Genomic DNA, 16,699 nt, shown 5'->3' on the forward strand with positions numbered 1-16,699 from the left:
TAAACTATTGTTTCAAAAGGAACTGTGCCATTACAGAGGCCAGATAAAACTTCTCTTCCATTCAAAACCAAAGTAGCACACAGAAGTAAAAGCAATTCCACTGAAGTCACAATTGTAACTAACTACATGTTCTCTCTCTTAAGAGAAAAACAAAATGATCATTACAAGAAGGATTGGGTTTTCATGTCTGAGGACATCTCACCATTCAGATTTCAACAATAAAATTGTGGTTTTTGGATAAAACTGAATGAAAATGTTATGACATCAAACAAATAAGAGAATGGCAGTATCCAAGACTATAGGCCATTTGCTATACGTATTATAAATTACCAGTTAAGTTACATTTGCAAACAAAACACAAACTTTAAAGGGAAAGTTGGGTAAAATTTGCTTCCTGATTAAATAATCTGCAAACATGTTTTGGTCACATTCATATATTGAAGTTTTAAGCAGACACCTAAAATAATTAAAATAATGTGTCAAATGACACATTATTTTAAATCTTCATTAAGTTGAAAAGAGAATGTTTTAACAATTACATCAAAAACCAAACAAAAATCTACTTCAAATAGCAGATGAGCAGCAAGTCAACCATGACAGTGGGCACACAAGCCAGCCTAATACCCATTCCTTAATTGTCATGGAAGCTATAGAAAAGAGAAGCGTCAGCCTCCAAAATCTTGGTACGTCTTAGTATCAATGCACACGGTCCCCTTTCGATTTAATAGACAACCACAAATAAAAGAAGAGATTTTATGGGATGCTTTTAAAGCAACCATAAGGGGTACTTGCATCTCATTGGAAATAGGGATCAATAGAAAAGAAAAGTATACATTTGAGAAATTAAGATCAGAGGCTGAGGATGCATTCCTACGATTCCAAAAAAATCCAACCGTTGATAATAAGAGAAACTGGAAAGAGAAAAAACAGAAACTGGAGAATTTAGATAAAATAGAGACCACAAAAATACTTATGGGTTAAAAATGATTATCAAATCAATTCAATTAATAATTCAAAGAGATTGGCCAGAGTCTTAAAATCAAAACAAGCTAGAAACAGAATACTTAAGTTGAAAGATGATAGAGGACATCTGAGATCTACAGATGAGGAAATCAGAGAGATTATGGCTAGTTACTATGAAAAACTTTACGAAGTAAAGATTTAATCCAGTGGCTCCCAAACTTATTTGGCCTGCCGCCCCCTTTCCAAAAAAAATATGACTCAACGCCCCCTGGAAAGGGGGTGTGGCTTAGAGCGGTGGGCGTGGCTCCTGCTCAATAGGGCGGGGCTGAGCCTCTCCCCTAGTCCAAGATGCAGGGTTGGGAGGGGGAGGTGGGCGGGGCCACAAATGGGCAGCCAGGACTGGGATGGGAGGAGTTACGAGCTCTTAGGCAGGGCTGAGCTTCTATCCCTGTCCTGCGGTGCGTGCCAGGACACAGGGGGCATGGCTAGAGGAGGAGGCGGGGCCTTTTCCCAAATGCCTGATGGGGCTGAACCTCTATACCCCGCCCCCGTGTTCTAACAAGCGCCTCAGGGGAGGTATACAGAGGCTCATTCCTGTCTTGGGCTCTTGGGAAGAAGCCACGCCCACTCCTCTAGCTCCGCCCTCTGTGTGTCCTAACAGGCGCCTCAGGGGCTCAGCCCTGTCTCCGGCACTTGGGAAGAGGCCCTGCCCCTCCCCTGGCCCCGCCCCCATGTCCTAATAGGTGCCATCACCACCTCCCTGGCACTGCTGCAGCGCCCACCAGGGGGCGGTAGCGCCCACTTTGGGAATCACTGATTTAATCAAACAAGTTGGCCTCTTGGAAAAAATAATAAATTCACAGTCAAAATCTAATCTAAATAGTACAATAACTAAAACAGAAATTGAACAAACAATAGAAAGTCTAAAAATAAATTCATCACCTGGGCCAAATGGCTTTACAACAAACTTTTATAAAATATTTAAAGACAAAATTACTCCCAACCGTGTTACACTGTTTAATGAAATAATGGAGAAACAACATGTACCAAATTCCTGGAAATTCTCAGAAATTCTCACAATCCTAAAACCAAATAAGAACGAAACTGATCCTAACTCTTATAAACCAATATTCCTAAGCAATATGGACTACAAAATATTCACTAAAATATTAGCAAAAAGACTGAAAGATATAATACCAGATATAATTAATATGTAAAGCAAAGTGAAAAACCTGCTTTGATTGAAGTCAAAAATTAGAAACTCCTCAAAGCACAGCAGACAAAAAATCAGTACAAGAAAACTGCACTATAAACTAGAGCTGACAGCTGGCACAACAAAACATTGCATGGAAAGTTCCTTGACAAAATTGAAGGAAAAGCTAATAAGGAGAAGACCTGGCTATGGCTCACGAATGGGACACTGAAGAAGGAGACAGAAGGCCTGATCCTTGCATCCCAGGAGCAAGCCATCAGAACAAATGCAATTAAGGCCAAGATTGAAAAATCAGCTGATGACCCAAAATGCAGATTGTGCAAGGAAACCGACGAAACCATTGATCATATCCTCAGCTGCTGTAAGAAAATTGCACAGACAGACTACAAATAGAGGCACAACTATGTGGCCCAAATGATTCATTGGAACTTATGCCTCAAGTACCACCTGCCAGCAGTAAAGAATTGGTGGGATCACAAACCTGCAAAAGTATTGGAAAATGAGCACACAAAGATACTGTGGGACTTCTGAATCCAGACTGACAAAGTTCTGGAACACAACACACCAGACATCACAGTTGTGGAAAAGAAAATGATTTGGATCATTGATGTTGCCATCCCAGGTGACAGTCGCATTGACGAAAAACTGCAGGAAAAACTCAGCCGCTATCAGGACCTCAAGATTGAACTTCAAAGACTCTGGCAGAAACCAGTACAGGTGGTTCCGGTGGTGATGGGCACACTGGGTGCCGTGCCAAAAGATCTCAGCCGGCATTTGGAAACAATAGACATTGGCAAAATTACGATCTGCCAACTGCAAAAGGCCACCTTACTGGGATCTGCGCGCATGTCACGACCCAGGCTGCAGAGCACCAATAACCATACACAGAGGCCAGAATCTATCTAATATCTTTATTAAGGAAATATGTAAAGTCAATAAAAGTAAATGTAGAATATAGTTCAGAAGAAGACCTTTCAGGAAAGGTCAAATATAGTCCAGGAAAACAATGTCCAATATGAAATAGTAAGGTCCAAAGTTGTAATCCAGTAACCGAAACACTCACTTTGCCAAGCAAAGTGAGGGGAGATGACAAGGTCCTTTAGTCCATGAAACTTAGGCAAGGCAAGGAAATAACTTGATTCTTGGTACACAAAGCTTGATTCAAGGCAACAAGGAACGTGGAGCAAGGACAGGATCCGTGGTAAATTCGTGGCGAGGTCCAAAAACAAGGCAAGGTCCGTGGAGCAAGGCAAGGTCCTGGGAAACAAGGCAGGGCTGGAAACAGGAACAAGAACTCGACCGCGGGAGTAGCGTAGTCCACACACAACCTACTCCCGTAGCTGACGAATTGACTCCGCAAGACTCCTTCGTGGGCAAAACACCTAAGTAGGGTCTCGGTTTCCCGCCAAGAGCAGATTCTCTGGGGAACCAGAAGCGAAAGCCATTCTCTGGGTCCAGATGCATGACTCCCTAAAGTTTCTCATGGGAAGCAGGCTAATCAACCATTTGTTTGGCCGCGATTCTCAGGCTTCTGCGATTAGCCTGTTGAGCTCCTCTCTGTTGTTGACAATAATCACGGCGAGAAAAAGGGGGAGATTTTGGCTCAGGGCTTGTTTGGCAAACTTCTGGAAGGCAAATCTCCTGCAGGTGCAAGGGTTCCAGTTCTGGCTGAGAAAGTTCCAATTCTGACTGAAACGGAGGAAAACCTAAGTTTTCCTCCTCATCTGTCACAACAGTGTTAGGGACGGGACTACATGGCCCATGAGACATCACAGCGCATCATCCGAAAATACTTCACACAGTCCTAGACACTTGGAAACTGTTCGACTTCTGATTTTGTGAAACGAAATCCAGCATATCTATCTTGTTTGCTGTGTCATACTATAATAATAATAATTTTATTTTTATACCCAGTCCCATCACCCCGAGGGGACTCGGGGTGGTTTACATGGGGCCAAGCCCAGGTCAAACAGGTAATGTAAAAACACAACAATAAAACTAATCAATCAACAACAAAACAAATCATAAAACTAATACAGTCACATAAAATAGACATACTTTGATAAAATCCTGGGTTGGCTCCTAAAAGGAACTGGGCCAAAGAAAGTGTCAGTAGTGTCAGATACAATCGAAGATCAATACAGATTTGTAAAAAACAGGAAATTAGCAGACCCTATAAGGAATATTTTGAACATTTTGAACCATGCTACAGGAAAAAAAATCTAAAGTACTTATATTAAAATTGGACTTTTGCAAATATTTTTCACAAATATTTGAACAGACTCTGCGAGGAATATAATATTGGGGGGGGTGTGTACAAGGTAATAAAAGAACTATATAGTGAAAACAAAGCAACTATCTCAGTAAACGGGACACAAACTATATATATTTTATTCGGATTTTTATCTACATAAAAAGAGTGAGAACATTTGTGTGTAAAGATAAAGATAGTGAAAGGGGCAAGGGGCTTGAGGGGAGAGAAAGGGAAAAAGAAAAAAAAATATAGAAAAAAAAATATATAAAAAAAATAAAAATAAAAAGGGGAATCAGTACTTCCCGTCTTTTCTTTTGGGTAGTAAAACAATTTCGTGTTTGTTTTTGCTGTAAGTCCACTCCGACATTCTGGTTTAGTGAAAAAAATTTTCTTGTTCTATATAGGTTGTTAATTGTGTCCAATCAGTTTCTTTTATTGGTTTGCCATGATGGGTCTTCAAATAGTATGTCAATGTATCCATATTCTTTATGTCCATTATTTTCAATATCCATTCTTCTTTAGTTGGTATTTCTGTTGTCTTCCACTTTTTTGCGTAGACTATTCTGGCTGCCGTTGTTAAGAAATGGAATAGAATCTCTTGATTTCTGTTAAGATTTATATCGATTATTCCTAATAAAAAATACTCCGGTCTTAGTTGGATGTTGACCTTAATAATTTTTTGTATCGCCTCGTGTATTTTTTTCCAGTAATCTTTTGCCAATTTGCATCCCCACCACATATGGAAGAATGTGCCTGTCTGCTTCCCACATTTCCAACAGTGATCCTTTACATTTTTATAGCACTTTGCCAACTTTTGGGGGGTCATATACCATTGGTACATCATTTTGTACCAATTTTCTTTGAGATCGTATGAATTGGTATACTTCAATTTGAGGTTCCACATTTTCTCCCATTCTGCCATGTTTATTGAATGTCTCACATAGGCTGCCCATTTTATCATGCAGTCCTTAACTTGTTCTGTTTCAGTAGTCCATTGTAACAATATTTTGTAATTTTTAGTAATCTCTTTTCTCTCATTGAGTCTAATTTTGTCCCATAAGGTATCTTTATCTGCGAATCCATATTTTTTATCTCTATTGTAATATTCTTGAATCTGTCTATAATGAAACCACGAAACCTTTTGGAATCTATTTCTTATTTCTTCTTGAGTTCTCAATATAAATTCCCCATTCTGTTTTTTCAAGACATCTTTGTATGTTGGCCATTCTTCCCATCTTAATTCTGTTCTTTGTGTTGCTTCTATTGGGGATATCCAGAGAGGTGTTTTCTGGTAAAATCTTGCTTTGTAATTTTCCCATATTTTAATAAGGGCTGATCTAATAAAATTATTTCCGAAATTTTTCTCCACTTTTTTCTTTTCGTACCACATGTAGGCATGCCAACCATATCTTAGGTCAAATCCTTCTAGAGTTAAGCTTTTAATTTTATTTAAATTTGACCAATCTTTAATCCAAGTTAGGCCACAAGCTTCGTAATATGATCTCAGGTCTGGTAGTCCCAATCCGCCTCTCTTTTTTTCATCAATCAAATTGAGAAATTTTATTCTCGCTTTTTTCCCCTTCCAAATAAATTTAGTTATGTCTGAATTCCATTTTTTAAATATTTGATAGTTTCTTATTATAGGGATTGTTTGGAAAAGGATCAAAATTTTTGGTAGCACAACCATTTTGACTGTAGATATTCTTCCGAGTAGCGATAGATTTAGATGTTTCCATGATTCCATGTCTTTTTTTATTTCCCTCCATTTTTCTTCATAGTTATTCTTTAATAGTTGCGCATTTTTAGATGTAATAACTATTCCTAAATATTTTATTTTATTCGTGACTTTTATTCCTGTTATTCTTCCCAATTCTTCTTGTCTTTTCCTTGAGATGTTTTTGGTCATTATCATTGTTTTATTCTTGTTAATTCTCAGTCCCGAGACTTTACCAAACTCTTCAATTTTTTTTAGCCAGTTTTGGATGTTTTCCAGTGGGTTTTCAATTATACAAATCATATCGTCGGCGAATGCCCTTATTTTATATTCCTCTTTCCTTATTTTTATTCCAATTAATTCTTTGTCCTCTCTTATATTGTTTAGTAGCATTTCTAGTGAAAGTATGAATAATAAAGGTGAAAGTGGGCATCCTTGTCTTGTGCCTTTCGCTATGTTAAATTTTTTTGTTTCTTGGCCATTTATACAGATCTTTGCTTCCTGATTAGTATATATTGATTTTATTCCTGTAATATATTGATGTCCCATATCCAATTCTTTTACCAACATAATGAAGAAATCCCAGTTAATATTGTCGAACGCCTTCTCCGCATCTAACGCGAGGAAGGCACATTCTTTTTGATTATTTCTTTCATAATATTCTATTGCATTTAATATTATTCTGACATTATCTCTTATTTGTCTCCTTGGAAGAAATCCGGCTTGGTCTTCTTTTATCCAATCTGTTAAAAAGGTTTTCAATCTTTCCGCCAATATATTTGTAAATAATTTGTAATCTGTGTTTAAGAGCGAAATTGGTCTATAATTTTTGATGTCCTGAGGATCTGATTTTTCTTTGTGGATTAATGTTATTGTAGCCTCCTTCCACGAATTTGGAATTATCTCATTTTGCATTGCTTGGTTCATTATTTTTAGAAGCATTGGTGACAATTCTTGTGCGAATGTTTTGTAATAACCCGCTGTAAATCCATCTGGTCCTGGCGCCTTTGAGGAGTCAAGCTTCTTAATTGCTTTATACAATTCTTCTTTTGATATTTCCTTATTTAGAAATTCTCTATGTTTATCCGTAATTTTGGCTAGTTTCTGGTTATTTAAGAACTTAGCTATCTCCTCCTTTTCTATCTGGTCTTTTGTATATAAGATTCTATAAAATTTGTAAAATTGATCCATTATTTCTTGATCTGACGAATATTCTTTATTCTCTACTCGTATTGAAGAGATAAATTGTTTTTGTCTCTTCTTCCTTATTTTAGAAGCCAGCCATTTTCCCGGTTTGTTAGCGTTTTCATAGTGGTGTTGTTTGATAAATTTCAATTTTTTTGCTAATTCCTCTGATTCTAGATTTTCTCTTTGTCTGTGTAGTGCTTGTAGACTTTGTTGAATATTCTTATTGTTGGGGGATTTTTTTAGCTCCTTTTCCATTTTGCTGATTTCTCCTAGGTTTTTCTTTATATCCAAATCTCTCTTTTTTTTCCTAATTGAGTTTTGTTGGATAAAGTACCCCCTCATTACCGCTTTGGAGGTATCCCATATGGTTTGAATAGTAATTTCTGGCGTTTCATTAAAGTCAAAAAATTCTTTCAGAATTTCCTTGTTTTTTTAATGTCTCCTTCTTCTTTTAGTAAGTTATCATTAAGCCTCCATTTCCATATCTTTTTTCCTTGATTTAATATCATTTCCATTGGGCAGTGGTCTGTATAGGTTCTGGGTAGTATCTTGATGTGATTAATGTTGGTGGTTAATGTATTAGAAGCCCAAATCAAGTCAATCCTTGTCCATATTTGGTGTCTATTGGAGAAGTAGGTGTAGTCCTTCTCTTCTTTATGTTTCATTCTCCATATATCCTCCAGATCTAGATCTTTATAGAGTTTCATAAAATTAAGTGGTAGTTGTCCCGATGATTTATTTTTACTTTTCGTCGCTATCTCCGATTTATCCCACTTCTTATCCATTATTCCGTTAAAGTCTCCCATAATAATTAAGTCATCGTATTCCTGATTTCTAATTAATTCTGACAGTTTTTTCACAAATGTTTTTTTGGGTCCATTTGGCACATATATGTTGCATATTAAGATCTTTCGTTTATCTAATTGTAATATAATTCCCACTATCCTTCCATCGTCGTCTTTAAATGCCAACTGTGTGTTTAGTCTTGGGTTTGCATATATTACTACTCCTCGCTTTTTTTCAGGGGCTGAGGATAGATATTCTTGACCAATTGATTTTTGAGTCAGATGCGATATGTATTTTTGGGAGATATGGGTTTCTTGTAATGCCGATATGTCATATCTACCCTTCCTAATGGCGTTAAATATTTTTTTCCTTTTCTGTGGGGAGTTTAATCCGTTAACATTGTTAGAGTAGAATCTGATTTCCATCTTCTTTGTTTTTCTCTTCTTCTTCTACGCCTTCTTCTTCCTCTTCTTCTCTATCGCAAATTTCTTCCTCTATTCCTGGTTGGGTGTCTTCTTCTTCCGGGGAATCAAACCTTGCTCTCTTGATTTTTTTTGTTTCTCTTAAAACCGTGCATTCTTTAAATTTACTTTCATCCATCTCACTTTTAAGTTTTTTATGGAACTCCCTGGCCTTCTCTTCTGTTGTCAACCAATGCTTATTCTCTTTGTAGGAGACCATAATGCCCTCCTTTTTTTTCCCATCTGAATCGTATTCCCAATGTTTTCAAGTCCTCCGTTAGAAATAAATATTTTCTCCTCTTTATCAAAGTCGATGTTGGGAATTCTTTGAGTATTGCTACTCTTTTCCCTTTAAATATGGTTGGGGTTTGGCTATTTTCTTTCAGAATTTCGTCTCTAACTCTTTTTCGTCCGAATTGAACTATCACATCTCTATCAGCTTTATTTCTCTTAGAGTAGTTCGTGGTTACTCTGTATACCCGGTCAATATTTTGGTCTGCTTGTTCTTCTGTTATCCGTAGTTTCTCTGCCACAATTTTGGTTATGATTAGTCTAATATTTTCCTTTGCTTCTTCCTGAATATTTCGGAATCTTAATTGAAATTCCAATTCCTTTTGCTCCCATTGTTCGTATTTGTTTTCTAATTTAAAGTTTTTTTCCTCTAGTCCTTGCAATTTATTGCTTATTCTGTCTTGTGTTTTTTCTATTTTCTTTGTTTCTGTCTTTGTTTGTTTCATTTCTTGTCTTAAATAGTCCAGATCTTTCTTCATAGCCCCTAGTTCCATTGAGATTTCCTTTTTTAGTGTGTCTATTTCTTCTCTCATTTCTTTCCTTGCCTCCATTCTTTGTTCCTCCGCTATCTTTTGGTATGCGTCCTGTTTTTCGGAGATTTTCTGCATCTCCCTCATCAAATCCCGGAGGGATAGGTCATCCGGTATTGAACCTCTTCTTCCTGCTCCCGCTCCCGTTGCCTTTTTGTCGTCCTTAATCTTTAGGAATGACATTTCTCCTATATTTTATTTTCTTTTCTTTTTTTCTCCGTTATGATTCGTATTTCTCGTTCAAAGCGATGATTTAGCCTTCCCTGTATTGCCTTTAATTTGTCTAGTTAAATTTTATTTTAATTGGCCAGAGATTCCATATTTATTATATACAGTTTGGCATTCAATAAATGTCCTTATAAATTTAATCTGTCTTTTCTTTATTCGTATAATACTGAACTATATTACTATTTCTGTGAGTTTATTTATATGAGTTTATTTATATGAGTTTATTTTAGCTGGAGTCTTATTTGTAACTCTATCCAGTATCAGATAAAGGGTTGTTGTGACTGCTTTTCTCCTCCCCCTCGTTAAATCTTATCTTTTCTTCTCCCCTTTCAAACCTTTTGGATCCCCTCCCGTCTCTACTTCATTTCTTTCAGATTTACTTTATATTGCTTTATATTCGAATCCTTCCTCTTGCCTGGGTATTTTCAATTTGAGCTTTTGTTTCCCCCGTACCAAGTTTCCAAAGCGCCTCGTCCGTCGCGGTTTATTTCCTCCTTTTCTCGTCTCTGCCCGTTCCTCCCTTGTTGGCTTCTTCCGCCCAGACTTCTCCAATTTCCGCCCTTTTGTCTTTTCACCTTCCGCCCTCACCTTCTCGCTCCTTCCTCCTCCTTTCGTCACGATCGCCCAATCAATCTCCTCCACCCGTCTCCTCTCCTCTTCTATTTCCAGTCTCTCTGGGCCTCCCCCACAGAGCACTCCCCCTCCAAGCTCTTTGTTTATTGCCGAGGCTCCGTAGACATAACAATCCTCCGATATCTCCTCTCCAAGGTCAGTGCGGTCTCGCCGCCATTTCCTGAGATTTATTTTACGTTTTAAATTCTTTTTAAATTCTTATAACGATATTAAGAGATTCTCAGCTTCTGATAGAATCTTTTGCTTTGGGATAAGTTCTACGTTGCAGAAAACTCTTATAGAGTCTAGCGTCCCCTGTCTTTTGAATTGTCTGTTGTTATCTGTTGTTTTTCATTCCGTTTCCATTCTCAATATTGTTATAAAGTAATGTTGTCATCAGTATGATCCCAATCAAATTTGGTTAGCGAGGAAGTCCCCCCTTAGAAAAGAACGTTTGTTTCAACTTACTTTTCTGTAGTCTTCTGTTTCTTGAATTTTAAAATGGGCGTTGGTAGGCTGTTATCCCGAGGTGCTTGCCTCAGTTCTCCTATGGCGACCAGCACTGCCCTGGGATCTATCCCGCTGGATCGTGGACCGACCACCCTTGAGGGGTAGCCAGACGCTTGACCCTGGAATGATACCCTATGGGCTTGGCTGTCCTTCAGGCATCTATCCGTCTGAAAGCGAGAGTTGAAAACTCTTCCAAATCGCCTATAGGACTGGCGTAGAGAGAGAGCTCTCTCGTCGCCCTGCCAGCCTCCATGAACGCCTCACCGGAACGGGACACAAACTAGACAAATAAATATTAATAGGGGAACTAAACAGGGATGCCCCCTTTCCCCTGCCCTATTTTCATTAGCCATTGAACACTTAGCAAACTTAGTAAGGAACAACTCAGTCATTAAAGGCTATAAGGTGGGCAAGGAAGACATTAAGATTAATCTATATGCTGATGTTATGATAATTTTAGGGGAGGTGGAGGAATCACTACAATCATTAGTCAAAACACTCAAAGACTTTGGAAAATTTAGGCAAATCAGAGATATTACATAAAAATCTAACTTGAGAAGAACTCAAGAAGGTTCAAAACATTATGGAGTAAAATTGGGGAAAAAGAAGATGAAATACCTAGGAGTGGATATACCAAAAAACATCAACAATATCATACAAATGAACTACAATCACCTTTGGAAAAATATAAGCAAACAAATTATCACATGGGGAAAGAAATTCCAAGACATATTTACATGGCTAAAAATCTACAAGATAAAGATCTTGCCCAAATTTTTATTCTTGTTCCAAACCCTCCCGGTGAATATTCCTACCAATTTGTTGAAGAAGTGGGATAACTCTATCAAACAATGGATAGTGGAAAACAAAAACAGAATTGCCAACTTTTTATACTATAGTAAACAAGAAATGGGTGGTTGGGGAGCTCCCTCATTGGGAATATACTACGAGGCAAGCCAGTTAGCGAAGTTATTAGAATTCGAATTGGAAAGGTCAAAAAAATGGGTGTAAATAGAAAAAGAAGCAAATAATTGGCAAAGGGGAACATCATTGGGAGAGAGAATAGATAGAAAAGACTTAAAGAATTTAAAAGCGGGCCCCTGTTTTTCAATGTTGTTAATCTGGAAAAAAATGGCAAAATAAATTACAAATAAATAAAATTGACCTTTTCCCAATAGAAACATTGGAAAATAAGGATAAGACATTCACAAATCTAATTAGGGCACTAAAGGAAAACGGTATCAAAATGATTGGGGACATCATGAATCCCAAAGGAGAAATATTAAAGTGGGATAAAATAAAAGACAAATGTGGTCAAGGGAACTGGATAGCATGGTTAGGGCTGTCCAGTAAAGCTCAGGCCATCAAAAGAAGAGAAGTAGCTGAAACCCCACTGGACAGAATAATTAAAAGGAAAATAGATAAAGGAATGACTGGGCTATTGTATGACAAACTAATCACCTTAACTTACAACAAAAAAACAACCCTTATAGATAACTGGAAACAGGAGGGGAAAACTTTACTGAGAAATTAATTGGGTCTTGGATTGATAATATTCATAAAATTAAACATATAAGGATTAAAGAAACCCAAAGGAAAATAATATCCAAATAGTACAGAACCCCCCTCCAATTAGCACACATAACGAGAAATACTTCAAATAAGCGTTGGCACAACTGTGGGGGAATAGGTACATTCTCCCACATGTGGTGGGACTGTAAAAAAAATTAGAACTTTTATAGAAAAATAATGGAAGAAATAATAGGGAAAGAATTAATATGGGACTAAGCCAGATACATGTCTCTCACAGTAAAGGTAAAGGAAGATAACAATAATTGGACAGAGATCCTAAAATATATGACAGCCGCAATACAAGTCACAATAGCCTGAAGATGGAGGGACGATACAAAATGGGATGTACAAACCTGGTGGGCTTATATATCAGAATATATAATTAATGACTTCATCAATCAAAAGAAAAAAATATATATACAAATAGCCTAAAAGATCAAGACTGGTTCAGGAAATGGACTGTGCTAATTAACAAAATAGACGGAGACGAAAGATACAGCACCTTGAACCAGGCGTTCCACATGGTTAAACTGACGTTTTGAATTGCTGTTCCAGGGGGATGGGGGATGGGGGGGGGAGGGTGATACATTTCTAAGGACTGTTTAAAATGTAATTTAAGAAATAGTTACTTTTGGAATAATGTATACTGAAATAAGTTATGTATGGCAAAAAATAGTTAATTGTTGGGATGTATCAAATAAAAATTTTGAATTTTTTTTAAAAATGCACACGGTCCCCCAGTGACAACTCTTTTTTTGTTGAAGTACATTAAAAAAAAACTGCCCTTAACCATGAAACGGGAAATTCTAAAATCAAGAGGAAGTTTGTAGCTATTTCTAAATGAATTCAGTGTCAAAGGCTTGTAAGTTTTCTTATAATTATTAGCCTAAATGCGGAATTTGTTTCTTGTGTCTTCCAGCCGGCAAAAGGCTAGAATCATCCACTGTTTGAGAAGGATGTAGGCACAGCAAGTCCTCCCTTAATTGTCTTTTTATATAGACTATCATTACATCGAGATGTTCTTGAAAGATGTCTATGAATGACAAATGGAGCAGAATGTGATGGATAGATCTGTGAGTCATGTGTTTTATAGACCATGTAGCACTGGTCCTGAATCACTTCATTTCCAGTTCATTTCTAAGAAGAATTCCAAGGTGCTACTTCTTATTTATAAAGTTCTCCTTTGGGTTTATGACAGGCATGGACAACTCTAAAATATCTGAATGCTCGTTTTCCACCCCCAAGACTCTTGAATATAGGTGCTCTCTCTCTATCTATATATAGGAAGTAACCGGTTTTCGCTTCAGTTTTAATATTGGGAGGAGGGGTCAGGAACTTGCAGGGCCATGTAACCACTTTATGGGCCTCATCACACTTGAGCATTTATCCACTTTAATCCATTTTAAATGCTGTGACTGCCTCCTGCAGAATTCTGGGGTTTGTAGTTTAGGGAGGGGCCTTTAAACTGCTCATCCAGAGAAGCCCTGAGCCTCCCTAAACTACAAGCTGCAGAATTCAGCAGGAGGCAGTCGCAGCATTTAAAGTGGATAAATGCTCAAGTGTAATGAGGTTCTAAGATCAAAATTGTTATTGGAATAAAATCAATTTGTCAAGGGGACATCTGGGAGGGCAGCAGGCTGTAACAGTTCAAACTCTGCATGCCCCGGTTTAGGACCACAATAACTGAAGAACAACCACCATGTTCTAAATATTTGTTGCTTTGTGCCTGCTAATGAGTTATGGCAATCCTAAAACATATAATAGAACCACCAGTGATAATCACAAATTCACACATTCTCAATTATATCATTATATGTCCTATAAAGGTTGGCTCCTGATAATACCAGATGCGGCCTCCTTATTTATGACCTCCCTTTCCAAGGAACATAGATTGGTAACTTCTTTGCTATATTTCCAAAAGACAGCAGAGCAGGACATGTTTTATCAAGCTTTTAATTGTGTTTTTTAATTTTTATTTTTTACTGAACATTTTGTTAATTCATGTACAGGTGGCAACAGTATACTGAATATTTACATCATTTATGTACTTAACACAAGCAATCCAACAGATAACTAAAAAGGAAATAAACACCAACAAACAAGAGGGAAAGGAAAGAGAAAATTAACAGTTAACATTTGGCTAGGACAGGCATGGGCAAACTTAGGCCAGTAGGCTGTTAGAAATGGTGGGAGTTGAAGTCCAAAATACCTGGAGGGCCTAAGTTTGCCCATGCCTAGACTAGGAGGATGAAATGTTTCATGGTCAAAAAACCCTTTATTTTAAACAAAGTCTGTGTTCGCTTATGGGAGATTTTCAGTGATCAGTCAAAGAAGAAGCTCTGCAGTGTAAAGTTTCCTTCCAGAATGCTTTCTAGGCAGGTGGAGGATGATGTTCATTTATATATTCAATAAAGACAAACAAATCTTCCTGAAATATGTTCTTTCTCACTTGTCCATTACATCATTTAGTTCTGTAAAAAAATTATTAGACAGATTATTCTGGTGGAGAAGAATCTGGAAGTTCTCCACCAGATATTCAGAATAAATATTCCTGATTTCCAGCATTTGACTTCATTCGTTCAACCACAATAAGAAAGCAATTACTTTTCTGTGCTTTAAATATCTATTATTATTAACATACACTGAAAGAGGACAGGACAAAATATACAGTTTGGTGTGTAATAAAGGAAATTTGTTGCAGGATAACATTTTGGAAATCTAATATACTGGGGCAGTCCAGCCACATATGTACTTGTACATATGAACAAACAGCTTTATATCCTCTCCAGCAATATGATGGGCAGTCTTAACCATTCTGGACAAATGTATTTTTAAAGATATAATTTATGCACAATTTTAAGACATTTTCTCTTGTGGCGGCTTCAGGTATGATTCCAATCCTGATCTGAAATACTTAATGTCTTTGCCCCATGTTTGATGAATTAGAGATTTTGTTGGTTTGTTTCTGTTGTGTCTTTTGCTAAGGGACCACCTATGGTCATGAGTTGTCATGAAGAGGTAATGATTTGGTGTAACTGGGAGCAAGTGTGGTTGGCAGTTTCTAGGGAAATTTTTAGGATGTCAGTATAAAAGGCAATCCTAGGTTGGTATGCATGTATGCCCAAGCCAGTTATGTCAGAACTGTCACAGGTTAGATTTGTTAGTGGTTCAACTGTTAGAACAGAAGTAAGAGGACATAGTGACACACTATGAATGAGATTTTCCATACACATACAAAGTTCTGTGAATGGAAAATCACATAAGGATTAATTCCATTTAAACAAGAACTATCCACACAACTGATTGATATCTATGAAATACAACCCAGTGCAAAAGAGGTAGGATCCAAAAGCTCCTTTTAACACATCAATCATTTTTTTGTTTTTTTGTTTTGATTTTCTTTCATTGCAAGTCGCTTCTGGTGTGAGAAAATTGGCTGTCTGCAAGGACGTTGTACAGAAGATGCCCTGATAATTTGATGTTTTACCATCCTTGTGGGAGGCTTCTCTCATGTCCCCACATGCAGCTGGAGTTGACAGAGGGAGCTCCCCAGGTTGGATTCGAACCAGCAACCTGCAGGTCAGCAACCCAACCTTCAAGTCAACAGTCTGCCGGCACAAGGGTTTAACCCACTGCGCCATCGGAGGCTCCACTCCTTTTATAGTGGCAGCCACCTATGTGCATTGCAACAAAAACAACTAGTCCACAAAACCTCATGATATAGTTTGGTTATCAGCTTTCAATGTTTCACAGGTTTGCCTTGTGAAATCTGAAGTGGGTAGAAATCATGATAAACAGTCAAGAGTTTTTCTGCTTCTGTCAATCTATGTTTTGGATGCCTGCCAGGTATCTGCTATTAATCACTTTGATGTTAGCATATTCATTTGACAAATGAACAAAAGGAGTCAAGATAATCACGCTGTTGATGCTACAGAAGTATTAAATACCAGTAGTATGAAAAATGACCTGAAGACCAGAAGATAGTATTGAGGTGCAAGAAAAATCATGTATATGCTCTTCTGGAGTACTCAAAGGAAAAACATATCAAGACTGAAAAAAGATATCCAAACTCACAATGAAGAAAAGACATCAAGAGCTCAAGTCAATGTTTTTAATACATCAAAAAATAAATCAGTTGATTTTTAATTAATATCCTTAAAGAATATTCTGTCCCTGACATCAGTATATACTTGAAAAGTAAAAAAAAAATAGCAAGGCTCTCTCACAATACTGCTATTCCTTTTTGTTAGTACATCTCTGCAATGTCAGAATTTTTTAAAAAAACAACAACACACAAATATAAAATATAATAACAAAATAAGCCATGTTGGTAATAGCCAGGGGTGGGCAGAGGAAGAGAATTCTATCCCCTTACAT

General features: G+C 37.3%; 1 protein-coding gene across 1 annotated transcript in view; it reads right to left on the bottom strand.

Moving 5' to 3' along the window:
• Positions 1 to 16,699, bottom strand: part of elk4 (ETS transcription factor ELK4) — a 38,855-nt gene that overhangs the window by 16,354 nt on the left and 5,802 nt on the right. The gene's annotated exons all lie outside the window — the stretch shown is intronic.

Source organism: Anolis carolinensis, chromosome 4 (genome assembly GCF_035594765.1).
Source record: "Anolis carolinensis isolate JA03-04 chromosome 4, rAnoCar3.1.pri, whole genome shotgun sequence".
Taxonomy (NCBI): domain Eukaryota; kingdom Metazoa; phylum Chordata; class Lepidosauria; order Squamata; family Dactyloidae; genus Anolis; species Anolis carolinensis.